The sequence below is a fragment of the Scylla paramamosain genome, chromosome 10 (assembly GCF_035594125.1).
Source record: "Scylla paramamosain isolate STU-SP2022 chromosome 10, ASM3559412v1, whole genome shotgun sequence".
Taxonomy (NCBI): Eukaryota; Metazoa; Arthropoda; class Malacostraca; order Decapoda; family Portunidae; genus Scylla; species Scylla paramamosain.
The window spans coordinates 1,830,425-1,842,500 of record NC_087160.1 but is presented as its reverse complement, the minus strand read 5'-3'; the positions used below and the strand labels follow the sequence as shown (position 1 = coordinate 1,842,500).

The 12,076-nt window shown below is 44.5% G+C and overlaps 1 non-coding gene across 1 annotated transcript; it reads left to right on the top strand.

Annotated features, from left to right (window-relative positions):
* The first annotated feature begins 4,697 nt into the window (after positions 1 to 4,697).
* Positions 4,698 to 4,770, top strand: Trnav-aac (transfer RNA valine (anticodon AAC)). Its single transcript has one exon. It is a non-coding gene; the product is annotated as a tRNA-Val (tRNA).
* Positions 4,771 to 12,076: the final 7,306 nt, after the last annotated feature.

Below are 12,076 nucleotides of genomic sequence, written 5' to 3'. Positions count from 1 at the left end.
GAAAACAGGTATTGAGTGTGTGTGTGTGTGTGTGTGTGTGTGTGTGTGTGTGTGTCGGAGGGGCGCGATGCTGTTAATTCCACAAAGGCCCTCGAGTCCGCTTCAAGTTTTGCAGTGTTTTAATTGGACAAAATGACCTTCATTACACTCCTGCCTCCCCTGCCTCCTCTCGTCCCTCCTGCATCACACCCCTCCTTCCTTCCTCCCCTTATGACGAGAAGGAGAGAAGAAGGGAGGGGGAAAACTGTTCTCTCTCCTCTCTCTCTCTCTCTCTCTCTCCTCTCTCTCTCTCCTCTCTCTCTCTCTCTCTCTCTCTCTCTCTCTCGTCTCTCTCTCTCTCTCTCTCTCTCTCTCTCTCTTCATACGTATTACATCCACAACCTTCTCTTCTCGTCTTCCCTCCCTCCCCACATCCTCCTTCCCTCCTTCCCTTACAAAGAAGAAAGAAGAAGGAAGGAAAAAACAACGGTAATCATATTCACCTTCTCTCCACTCCTTTATTCCACCCTCTCTCATTTCCTCCTTCTCTTACGATGAGGAGGAAAGAAGAAAGAAGAAAGAAGAAGTAAAATGAACATTCTAGTCCTTCTCTCTTCTTTCTCTCTCTCTCTCTTCTTCCTCCACACAAATGACATCCACAATCTTCTCTCCGCTTCTCCACTTCTCCACTCATATACTCCATCTCCCCTTACAATAAAGAGAGAAGATGGAGGAAAACCAGCATCAGCATCCTTTCTGTTTCCTCCACATTCTTCCCTCCATCTCTCCACGCCTTTACTCCACCTCCCTCCCCTCTTGTCGCCTCGGCTTTTCTCTCTCTCTCTCTCTCTCTCTCTCTCTCTCTCTCTCTCTCTCTCTCTCTCTCTCTCTCACACGAATCACATCCAGAACTTTCCGTCCAGTTCTTCTCTTCGCTTCTTCATCCCGCCTCCCTCCAGCTTCTTCCTCCCGTCCCCCCAGCAAGCCAGTAGAGCAGCTGGCCGTGAAGACTTAATTACTGAGCCTTCGTAACTCATAATCAAAAAGCTATTAAAGGTAATGACTATTAGAGGGTGAGTGGCAGCGGAGATTCATTAATTCTCAGCTGATTGCAAGAGTTTAGGTCAACTTATTTTATGGGTGTCTGCTTGGGAGAGGGAGAGGGAGAGGCAGAGTGGGGTGAGGATGGGTCTTCATTAAAGGATGGGGGATAAGGAAGATTTTTGGTAGAGAGGTGAGGAGAGCGAGAGAGGGAGAGCGAGATGGGGTTTGGGGGAAGGGTTCGAGGAGGGAGAAGACTGCGAAGGTAGGAAGAGGAAGGAAGGAGAGTAAAAATAGTTAAGTAAAGGGAAGAGGAAGAGGAGTAAATGGAGACAAGAAAGATGAGATAATAAGGAAAAAAGATATCTGAGAGAGAGAGAGAGAGAGAGAGGAGAGAGAGAGAGAGAGAGGAGAGAGAGAGAGAGGAGAGAGGAGAGAGAGAGGAGAGGAGAGAGAGAGAGAGAGAGAGAGAGAACTAACTCGGCAGGCTGGAAAGGAAAGGTTGGGCTAAATTAGACAGGAAAAGGAGAGAGGGAGAAATGTAAAGGCAGGACGAGGGGAGAGGAAGGTGGAGCTTGGATGGCTGGCTGGGTGGATGGCTGGATGATTGGTTAGCTGGATGGATGGTTGGATGGTTGGCTGGCTGGCTGGATGGATGGATGGTTGGATGGCTGGGTGATTGGCTAGCTGGCTGGATGGTTTGCTGGATGACTTGTTGGCTAGATGGCTGGATGGTTTGCTGGATGGCTGGGTGGTTGGCTGGATGGCTGGCTGGATGGTTGGCTGCAAAACGCTTGGTTCTATCTAGCTACTATTGGTATATTTTTTTTTTATGAGGTTTTTTGTTCTATTTAACGATGCATTAATGAGGGTGTCATCAATTTCTTGTTATTTGTAAGCTGTAACACACACACACACACACACACACACACACACACACACACACACTTCTCTCTGTAATTTTTAATATTATTTTTGACAATTCTCTTTGGGGGACTGGCAGTTTCAGTGGGTCTTTCTTTTTTTATTTGCCTCTTTTTTTTTTTTTTGTCCTTAGACGCAACTCTTCTTAGAGAAGCACACATTCACACACAAACACACACACACACACACACACATACACAGAGAACGGGGTGTTTAATGACCTAATTACTGTGTATCATAAAATGTAAACTTGTATAGTCGCGCGCGCGTGTGTGTGTGTGTGTGTGTGTGTGTGTGTGTGTGTGTTGGGGGGGGCGGGGGATGTGCAAGCGTCAGGAAACTGCGTAAGTGTCTTAATTATGTGGATAAATTATTCCACTCTCCACTTAAGTTTCGACAAAGTCAAGTCAGGGAACGCTAGAGAGAGAGAGAGAGAGAGAGAGAGAGAGAGAGAGAGAGAGAGAGAGAGAGAGAGAGAGAGAGAGAGAGAGAGAGAGAGAGAGAGAGAGCGAGAGAGAAAGGAAGATGCGTACAGAGACATACAGATATGCTTAGAGCCACAGACAAACAAACAGACAGACAGACAGACAACCACAGACAAACAAACAAACAGAAACAAGCAGAAACAGAACTAAAGACACACACATAAAAAAAAAAAACACACAAACCAAAACAAAACATTGAACCAAAGCACTCCGAAGCAAACACAAACCCAGAGAAGCAACGAACACACACACACACACACACACACACAGAGCAAAGTGACAACAAATTAGCAAAGCATAGAAAGGCAATGAAAATTCAGTGACTCCCTTTGCCGGCGTTATCCTGAGTGTTGTACCCAAAATCACCCTTGACACCACAGGCAGGGAAAGGAGAGAAGGTCAGAAAAGGTGAGGCGACACTCTCTTCTGTTCCCTTGCGTAATGTGTTTGCTTCAGTAGAGCCGTAGTAAAAGGACGGGAAGAGATGTGGGCGGAGGGGGGGGTACAGGAGAGAGGAAGGAGGTGTGGGGGGGGGGGAGGTGGAGGAGAAGTGGGAGGAAGTGGTGGTGGTGGTCTAGGATCGTGAGGCATTATGGAAACTGCCTCGCTGAATGATTACCTGCCTGAGAGAGAGAGAGAGAGAGAGAGAGAGAGAGAGAGAGAGAGAGAGAGAGAGAGAGAGAGAGAGAGAGAGAGTTAACTAAATGTAATGTACATTTTTTCTTATTGTTGTATGGGTTCTTGTTGTAGTAGTAGTAGTAGTTAGTAGTAGTAGTAGTAGTAGTAGTAATGGTAGTAGTAATAGTGGTACTCGTTGTTGTTATTTGTTTGTTATTGTTGTCTTTGTTATAGTTGTTGTTGTTGTTGTTGTTGTTGTTGCTGTTGTTGTTGTTGATGTTCTCATTACTATTATTATTATCATTATTATTATTATTTTTACTACACGCTCTCACTTCCATCATCACCATCATCATCATCATCATTCATCATATCCATCATCATCATCATCATCATCATCATCATCATCATCATCAGTAGATATCGCAGTAATAATGGCAACACTAATATTAGTAACAATAATGGAATTAGTAGCAACAATATTACTAGCAGCAGAAGTAGTAACAATTCTACTATCACCATTATTACTACCATCATTATCATTACCTACCTAGATTTCCATATATATTATTTCGTTCCATTTGATAATTGCTCTCACTGAAAATAAAAGAGGCGAGGGAAGATTAACACTCTGGTGAAAGGAGGGAGACAGAGAGGAAGGGAAGACAGAGGCGAAGGTGAAGGAGGAAGAGGAGCTGCTGGAGGGAAGTAGTGAAGGAAAAAGAAGAGGGAAAAAAGAGAGAAAAGGGAGAGAGAAAAAAAAAAAAGTAAAAAAACAAAAATAAAACAGCATTCGAAGACGTAACAACTAGAAGACTTAAGAAAAATAGGAAGAGCTAAAATGATAAGAATAAATAAGTTAGAAAAAGGAGGTAGCAAACAAGAGATAAGAATTAGTAACAACAAGATAGTAAGAAGATAATAAAAAGAGTAAATAGAATGATATGATATGATATGAGAAAGAAGCGATATAAAAAAAAAACAAAGGTGAGAGGAAGGAGGACAGGAACATGGAGCGAAGGATACAAATAAGGAAGAGGAAGGAAAGGAGGAGGAGGAAGAGGAGGAGGAGGAAAAGGAGGAAGAAGAAGAAGAGAGGAATAGAACGAATTAGAGTAAAACAGAAATTACAAAAATGAAGAAAAGAAGAACGAGATCAAGAACAAAAAGAAATAAACTAGAAAAAAAAGAAAAAAGGGAAAGAAGAATAGGGAGCAGGAAACAAGAGTAGGAGAAAAGAGAATGCAGCTGAGGAGGAGGAGGAGGAGGAGGAGGAGGAGGAGAAGGAGGAAGCGTCAGTCAGTCTCGCCTCAACTTGAATAACTTCAAAAGGAGGGATTCAAAAAGTCAACGAGACTCCCACCTCGAGACAGGCTTCGCTACCCAAGAGAGAGAGAGAGAGAGAGAGAGAGAGAGAGAGAGAGAGAGAGAGAGAGAGAAGTGGGGGGGGAGGTACTAACTTGAAGGAAAAACTATAATATTTTGTTATTGTTCTTGTTTTCCTCCTCCTCCTCCTCCTCCTCCTCCTCCTCCTCCTCCTCCTCCTCCTCCTCCTCCTCCTCCTCCTCCTCCTCCTCCTCTCCTCCTCCTCCTCTCCTCCTCCTCCTCCTCCTCCTCCTCCTCTCTCCTCCTCCTCCTCCTCCCTCCCAAGTGCTCATGGTGTAGTGGCTATCACGTCTGTCTAACACACAGAAGGTCCCAGGTTCGAGCCCTGGTGAGCACATTACATTTTTTTTAATTTTTTTGGATGAGGGGATGGTGGAAATAGGTGGGTATGGTTTAATGTATGTGTGTATGTGTGTGTGTGTGTTAATAGGTGGTAGGTAGGTAGATAGGTAAGTAAGTGGATGTTTTGGGATGAAGATGATGGGTGGAAATACTAGTAAGGTATGTTTTATCCAGGAACTGTGGCTTGTAGGCCTGGTGGCTTCTTGCGGCTTGCCTCATTTTCTTACGTTCTTTTGTTCATGGTCTTCATTATCGTCACGTTTCTCATTACTGCTATCATTCTCTTTTCTTTCTTTTCACTGGTTGGGCTGAATAATATATATTTTTTCTAAGTAATTTGTAGTCAGGTTTAGGTTTATTACTGGCTATTGGCTTCTGTAGCTTTTTTTTTTATTTAACCTTTCATCCTTAGATCATCCACATCATGTTTGAATTCCTATTTCCTTTCCTCTAGTCAGGCTGAACAGTGGCATCTTATCCATTTCTGTGTCCCCCCTTTATTCCAAATCCTCCACATTATCTTTTTTTACAGTTTCCTCTTCCCAGGTTAGGCTGAACAACAGTAGCTCATCCTTTATCCCAAATTCTTCTTATAAAGCAAGACATTTTCGGTTTCCTCTTCTCTGAACTTTACTCTATCTTGCGTCTTCTTTCCCCACCGCCAGCCATTGAACGTGAACCCAACACGAGGATCTGCCCTTCATTAACAAGCGTCGCTCGCTCTGGGCTGGAAAGGATCGCGAGTGGTGACAGTCAAGCCGGTGCAAGGTTTGTAGGCTACTCAGGCCACTCAAGCTACTTATGCTACTCTCTGTCTATTATCCTGGCTCGGTGTGTCCGGTGACGGCGAGTTGAGGATGCAGCAGTGATGAGGCGACGTGTGTGAGCGGGTACACGAGTCCTCTCTTAGTTTACTCTGTTCCCTCACCGTTTCTCCTCAATCTCGTCATCCCCTCTCAGTCCCTCTCAGGTTTGGCACAGTTCCCTCATGCGCCATCTTAGTCTCCTCTCACCTTTCTTTCAGCCTCCTCACAGGCTTCCTCTCTACTTTCTCTTAGCCCCGTCTCAGTCCTCTCTCAGTCCCCTCACAGCTTCCTCACAGCCTCCTTTCATCTTCCTTTCAGTCCCCTCACAGTCTCCTCTCAGTGTCCTCTCAGCCTCCTCACAGCCTCCTTTCATCTTCCTTTCAGCCCCCTCACAGTCTCCTCTCAGTGTCGTCTCAGCCTCCTCACAGCCTCCTTTCATTTTCCTTTCAGCCCCCGCGCAGTCTCCTCTCAGTGTCGTCTCAGCCTCCTCACAGCCTCCTCTCATCTTCCTTTCAGCCCCCGCGCAGTCTCCTCCACATAGCGAAGTACAGTGCAGTGGTTCTCGTTGCAAGGTAAGTGACTCTGTGGTCCTCGTATTGAAAGGCTCGTGTTGCGTCGTCATTAACGTACCTTATGGTGCTGCTATGGTTGTCCCGTGTTGTCTCTGTTGCTACCACTGCCACTACCACTATCCTGATTGCTATGTGTTATTGTTTTCGGCGTACCTTCATATCACTACAAAAGCGACATACCAAACAACTAATCATGAGTAATAATGAGTCAATTACTGGCCCCACCATCACCATCATCATCACCACCACCACCGCCAATAACAACAGATGCAATATTATCATCATCAATAGCAACAACAACAACAACAACATCATCATCAACAACAACAACGAACCAACCAAACAAAAAAAAAAGACACGAACTAACACAGTATAGCAAACAAACAAACAAACAAACACCCAACGAACCAAACAAAACAAACACAAACGAAACACCAAACCAGAACACACACACACACACACACACACACACACACACACACACACACTAAGCCTCCCTCACTTAATGACGAGAATCTCTCCAGCAAGGCGGAGGCTCTGAGCAGCTTCTGTGCTAATTGTCTCCCAAATTTACATTCTGTTCCGGGATCCCTCGAGTGGCGTTAAAGAGATGATGGTTGTGTGAAGACGTGATGGATGAAGTAACAGGCTCTCTTTCTCTCCCTGCCCTCCTCTCTCACTGGAACAAAACCCAAACAGACAGACAGAAGGAGAGTCACACACACAGATTCATCCCTCGCGTGTCCTCCACCCCTCCTACACCCCCACAGCATAATAAGGACCCAGGAGAAGTGGCGAGATGGAGACCTGGAGGGCGCCCTCTTCCCCGCTAAGTATGAGTGACGACAAAAACGGAGACTTAAGTGCATCCTCATTAGGTCGTAAAGACGATGTACTTGGGGACCAGCCTGGTGTTGAGGGGGGAAGGGAAGGAGGGAAAGGAAGGGAAGGAAGGAGGAAAGGGGAGAAAAGAATGCATTAGGGAAAGGAAGGAGGAAGGGAAGGAAGGAAGGGAAGGAAAGAGTGAAGGAAGGGGTAGAAGGGAATAGCACTAAATGAGGAAAGGAGCAAGGAAGGAAGGGAGAGAGAAAGGAAAGAAAAAAAGGAGGTAGAAATGATAGACAGGAACAAACAGAAGAAGGAAAGGAGGATGAGGAATGGAAGAACTTAATATGTAAGAGAGAATGAAATTGGGAATGAAATGTAGAAATTAATGAAAGGGAGACACAAGAGAGAAGAGGGAGAAAAGGAAGGAGAAAGGGATGCAGGAAAGATGAAGGAGACAGTGGAGAGAAAAGAAACGTGATTAGTAATTAGAGGCAAAGATTTAAGAGGTTAGAAAGTTGAGATGGCGAGGAATGGAAGAAAGGAAGGGAGGGAGGGAAGGAGGCTGAGAGGAATGCAAGCAGAAGAGGAATGAGGCAGGAGAATGATGGAAGTTAAGATAGTACTAGTGGGGGGAGATAAGAGACGCAGAGGTGGAAAGTTTAGATTACAATAAGGGGAGGAGAAGTTGTAGGAAGAAGAGAAGAAGGAGGAGGAGGAGGAGGAGTAGAGTGACTCATACAAAAGAAGCACAGATAAAAAGAGATTTCTTCGCCTATAAACACGTTACTTGCTCACAACTACAGCTCTTATTTACCAGTGTGAGCGAATGGAAACAATAGTAAAAAGTTCCTCCCCACCTACCCATCCTTTCATAACAGGCCGGCTGGAGGAGAAGCGATACCATGCAGTAAAGAAAAGGAAAATGACTTGAAACTAAAGAGGAAAATGAGAAATAAAGAGCGCCTTCCTTCCCTCCCTCCCTCTCATTCCTTCCCCATCCTCCCTCCCTCCCTACTTTCCCACCCTCTCTAATCGTCTCCCGTGCAGTCCCCATCACCTTCTCTTCAGCTTGCCTTCCCTCACCACCCATCCCTGAGCAAACAAACATGAAAAAAAAAAGAAAGAAAATGAAAAATAAAAAAATGAAAAGGGCTTAGCATCATGGCGTCTCACATTCAGACAGACAGGAAATTAGTACGACTCCGATTTTGAAGCTAAATTGACGCCATATTGACGCCACATCGACAGGCAGTCATTAGGTCGGCATTAAGCCCCTGAATCCTGCATAAAATTGTGCTCCATCAACTCACTCACAAACGTGTATTCCTTTCACGCGCTTAGGAATTTATAAAGCAAGTACATTTTTTTCTCATTTTTCTTTTTCTTTTTTTCCAGGCCTCCCCCCCCTCTCTCTCTCTCTCTCTCTCTCTCTCTCTCTCTCTCTCTCTCTCTCTCTCTCTCTCTCTCTCTCTCTCGTGGCCTTTTCAGTTATCACATTGAGTTAGCGCAGTATGTATGTATATATTTAATTTTTCTGGCTCTGACACGGAATATTTTGCTAATTGTCCATTATTTTTCATTGTTTTATATGTGAATTTCCAACGTGACTGATTCCGCTCGCCCGCCCGCCAGCACGCCTGGCTACCTGTACGTCACCTGGGATACATGTGTGACTTGAAAAAAAGTTGTTCTTTTTTTTTTATCTCTTTACTTATTTTTTTTTAGGTGTGTGTTTGTCTGTGTGTTTTTTCATTAGAACTGGAGTAATTACTGGATTTTTTATATTGTTTGTTTTACGCTTTTTTTTTTTTTTCGTTTTGTTTTACGTGTTAATCTATTTCTCTTGGCAGCGTTTCATTAGATTCTTGTCATCTTTTTAAATTGCATGTGGAGATGGAACACAGGTAGACAGACAGGTAGACACACAGTTCCCCGCGCGCGGGCGCCCACACACACACACACGAGCACGCACGCACGTACACACACACACACACTCACACAAAAACACACACACACACACACACACACACACACACACACACACACACACACACACACACACACACACACACAGAGAGAGAGAGAGAGAGAGAGAGAGAGAGAGAGAGAGAGAGAGAGAGAGAGAGAGACAGACACATACACACACACACACACACACACAGAGAGAGAGAGAGAGAGAGAGAGAGAGAGAGAGAGAGAGAGAGAGAGAGAGAGAGAGAGAGAGAGAGAGAGAGAGAGAGAGAGAGATACAGACAGACAGACAGATACATACACACACACACACACACACACACACACACACACACACACACACACACACACACACACACACACACACACACACACACACACACACACACACACAGGCACAAAGCTATCTTAACCTAAGTGGGAAACAGGGAAGAGAAGGAAGGGAGAGACACAGAAGAAAAAAAAAAAGGAACAAACAATTACGGTAGAATAACAGGTAATAGATGAAGGACGGACACAAAGACGACCATTGTAAAGATAATTAGTCCTTTTTTTTTTTCCCTTTCCTTCCTGTAGACGCGAGAGGGAGACGAATGAGGCTGTGAATTATGCCTCTTTTGTCGGTTCTTTTTCATCTCCCCGGAAAGCCTTCATATATTTTACACCGTTTTCTCTTTATGTTTTTGCTTTTATGGCGGGGACTGTTTTTTTTTATTATTTTTTCTTTTTGTGTGTGTTTTTGTCTTTCCTTTTGTAGATGATGCCTTTTGCTGTGCGTGTGTATGTATGAGAGAGAGAGAGAGAGAGAGAGAGAGAGAGAGAGAGAGAGAGAGAGAGAGAGAGAGAGAGAGAGAGAGAGAGAGAGAGAGCATTGCCAGTAATCACACGGACGCGGAAAAGTAAAGGAGATGAGGCGAGCGAGGCGGGTCACAGACATAGCGGCTCTCTGTCACTTGGCTCATGGCTCTCTGGCTCTCTGGATCTTGGTGGCAGTGACTGTGCTCAGTGCGGCGCCAGATTGATTCATCACCAGACCAATGATATCACCGGCACGTAAAGAATGCTTGGCGGGGACCTAATTGTAGTGTGCTGCGGAGTCTCATGCTATTAATTTCACGCCAGGTGGAGGTGTGGGCGAAAAAAAAAAGGGAAGAAAAATAGCAATAAATTGGTGGGTACGTGAATCGTTTCAGAGCCCTTAAGCGTTTCCGAAACATGGTATTGGTTTGGCCAGGACGCAACAATAAACAAGCAAAACACTAAAACAAATTTGCACTACACCTTTGAACACACACACACACACACACACACACACACACGCACACTATCCATCACTACAAGCTTCATTTCCACGCACCATCATTTATCACGCGGAACTTGCGAAACACTTGGAAACTCTCGGTACTCACACAACACCGCTCATCACCTTTGTTTCGCCACGCACTGGGGGAGGCGAGGCAAGGGAGCAGAGGTCAACAGGTGAGGCGCAGGTACAATGGCCCCCTCTCGTGTGTTCCGCCGTCAGTTGCATCACCGGGTGGCGTGTAATCATCGTGCTTGTCAGTATTTGCACATCAAAGGTTTCTTGAGCCATTGATGTGCCTGATTGCCCTTGTAATTGTTGGCTGTTTTCCCGTCACTTTTCCTGTTTCCCTGGTGATGTAAACTGCTTTCCTGCCTCCTCACGTTCCTTCTCCTGCTCCTCCTCCTCTGCAGGTCTATTGAATATGTCCATAACTAGATTTATAATGCAGTGCTGCCTCCTCTGGATTATTCTACGTATTTTTTTTTTTTTTTTGGTTCTGTTAGAGGGGACTCTGGCGCCGGGCAACAAAGAGCTATAAAAGAAAAAGGCTCACTGAAGATGCCAGTCCTCAAAGAGTGTAGGGAAAAGGGTTATATATTCATCATTTGAGGATAAGTGTCTTGAACCTCTGCTGTATTTCTTATTGTACCTGTTCTTCTTTATGTATGCAGCTTATCATTATTTACCATCTTCATTATTTGTTTTGTATTCATGAAGGAAATGCATCTCCTTAAGTGCCCAAAGTTTGAGGATAATTGCCTTGAAACATCTGTTTATTTATTTATTTATCGTAGCTCTTCTTTATATACATAGTTTACAATTATATCTCATCCTCATTATTTCATACTTTTCCACAGAGATGATTCACTAACGATATGTAAAATGTGTGCGTGTATGCGTGCGTGTGCCTGCAAGAAACTGCCCAATACTTGTTCACCATCACCTTCATTCCGCAGTGAGCCAGACCTGCATAATGGAAACTGAGCCAATCAAACCAGGAGTCACAGTTCAGGCTCACTCTTCGTCTGCATAATTACTCGCGGCTTGATCCCTTCGTGTTTGGCAGGAACTGATCCCCTAAGACCTTCCTCTCGTTCCCAGAATTTTTCAGACCGACGGGCGAGAGAACGGGTGTCTGAGCTGGCTGGGTGGCTGGATGGTGACGCGTCCTCCTCCCTTTCTGGTTCCTTTCGGTTCCTCCCCCTTGAGTAATTAGTGAGTGAAATCCCCATACAATCCCCATATGATCGCTTATAAATCCATTTGCTGAATATTAATCCCTGCACAGTTCCTAGGATGGGATTGATTGTCAGCTTTGTCAGTTCTTCCTTCCTTCCTTCCTTCCTTTCTTCCTATCTTCCTTGCTTCCTTTGTTTCTTACTTATTTTCTTATATGCTTCATTCCATCATCCCTTTCATTCTTTTCTTCTTCATTCATTCCTTTTCTTCATCTTTACGTTATTCTTCTTTCCTTCCTTCCTACCTTTTTTTTCCTCTCTTTCTTTTGTCCATCTATTGTTTCTTCATTTCTTTCTTCCTTCCCTCTATGCACTTCACCTTTCAACTTTCCTCCTAATCTACCATTTCTTCTTTTTTTCCCCTCCTTCTATCCATCCACCCTCTCTGTCATCCTTCCTTCTACTATCGTTTCCCTATCTACTATCTCCCTCCCCTCCATTTCCTCTTAAATTCTTTCCTTTCTTCCTACATTCTTCCCCTTCTTTCTTCCTTCCTTCCTTTCTTAAATCAACAACCCAAGACACAACAAACGCCCAATTTGAGACACACACACACACACACACACACACACACACACAC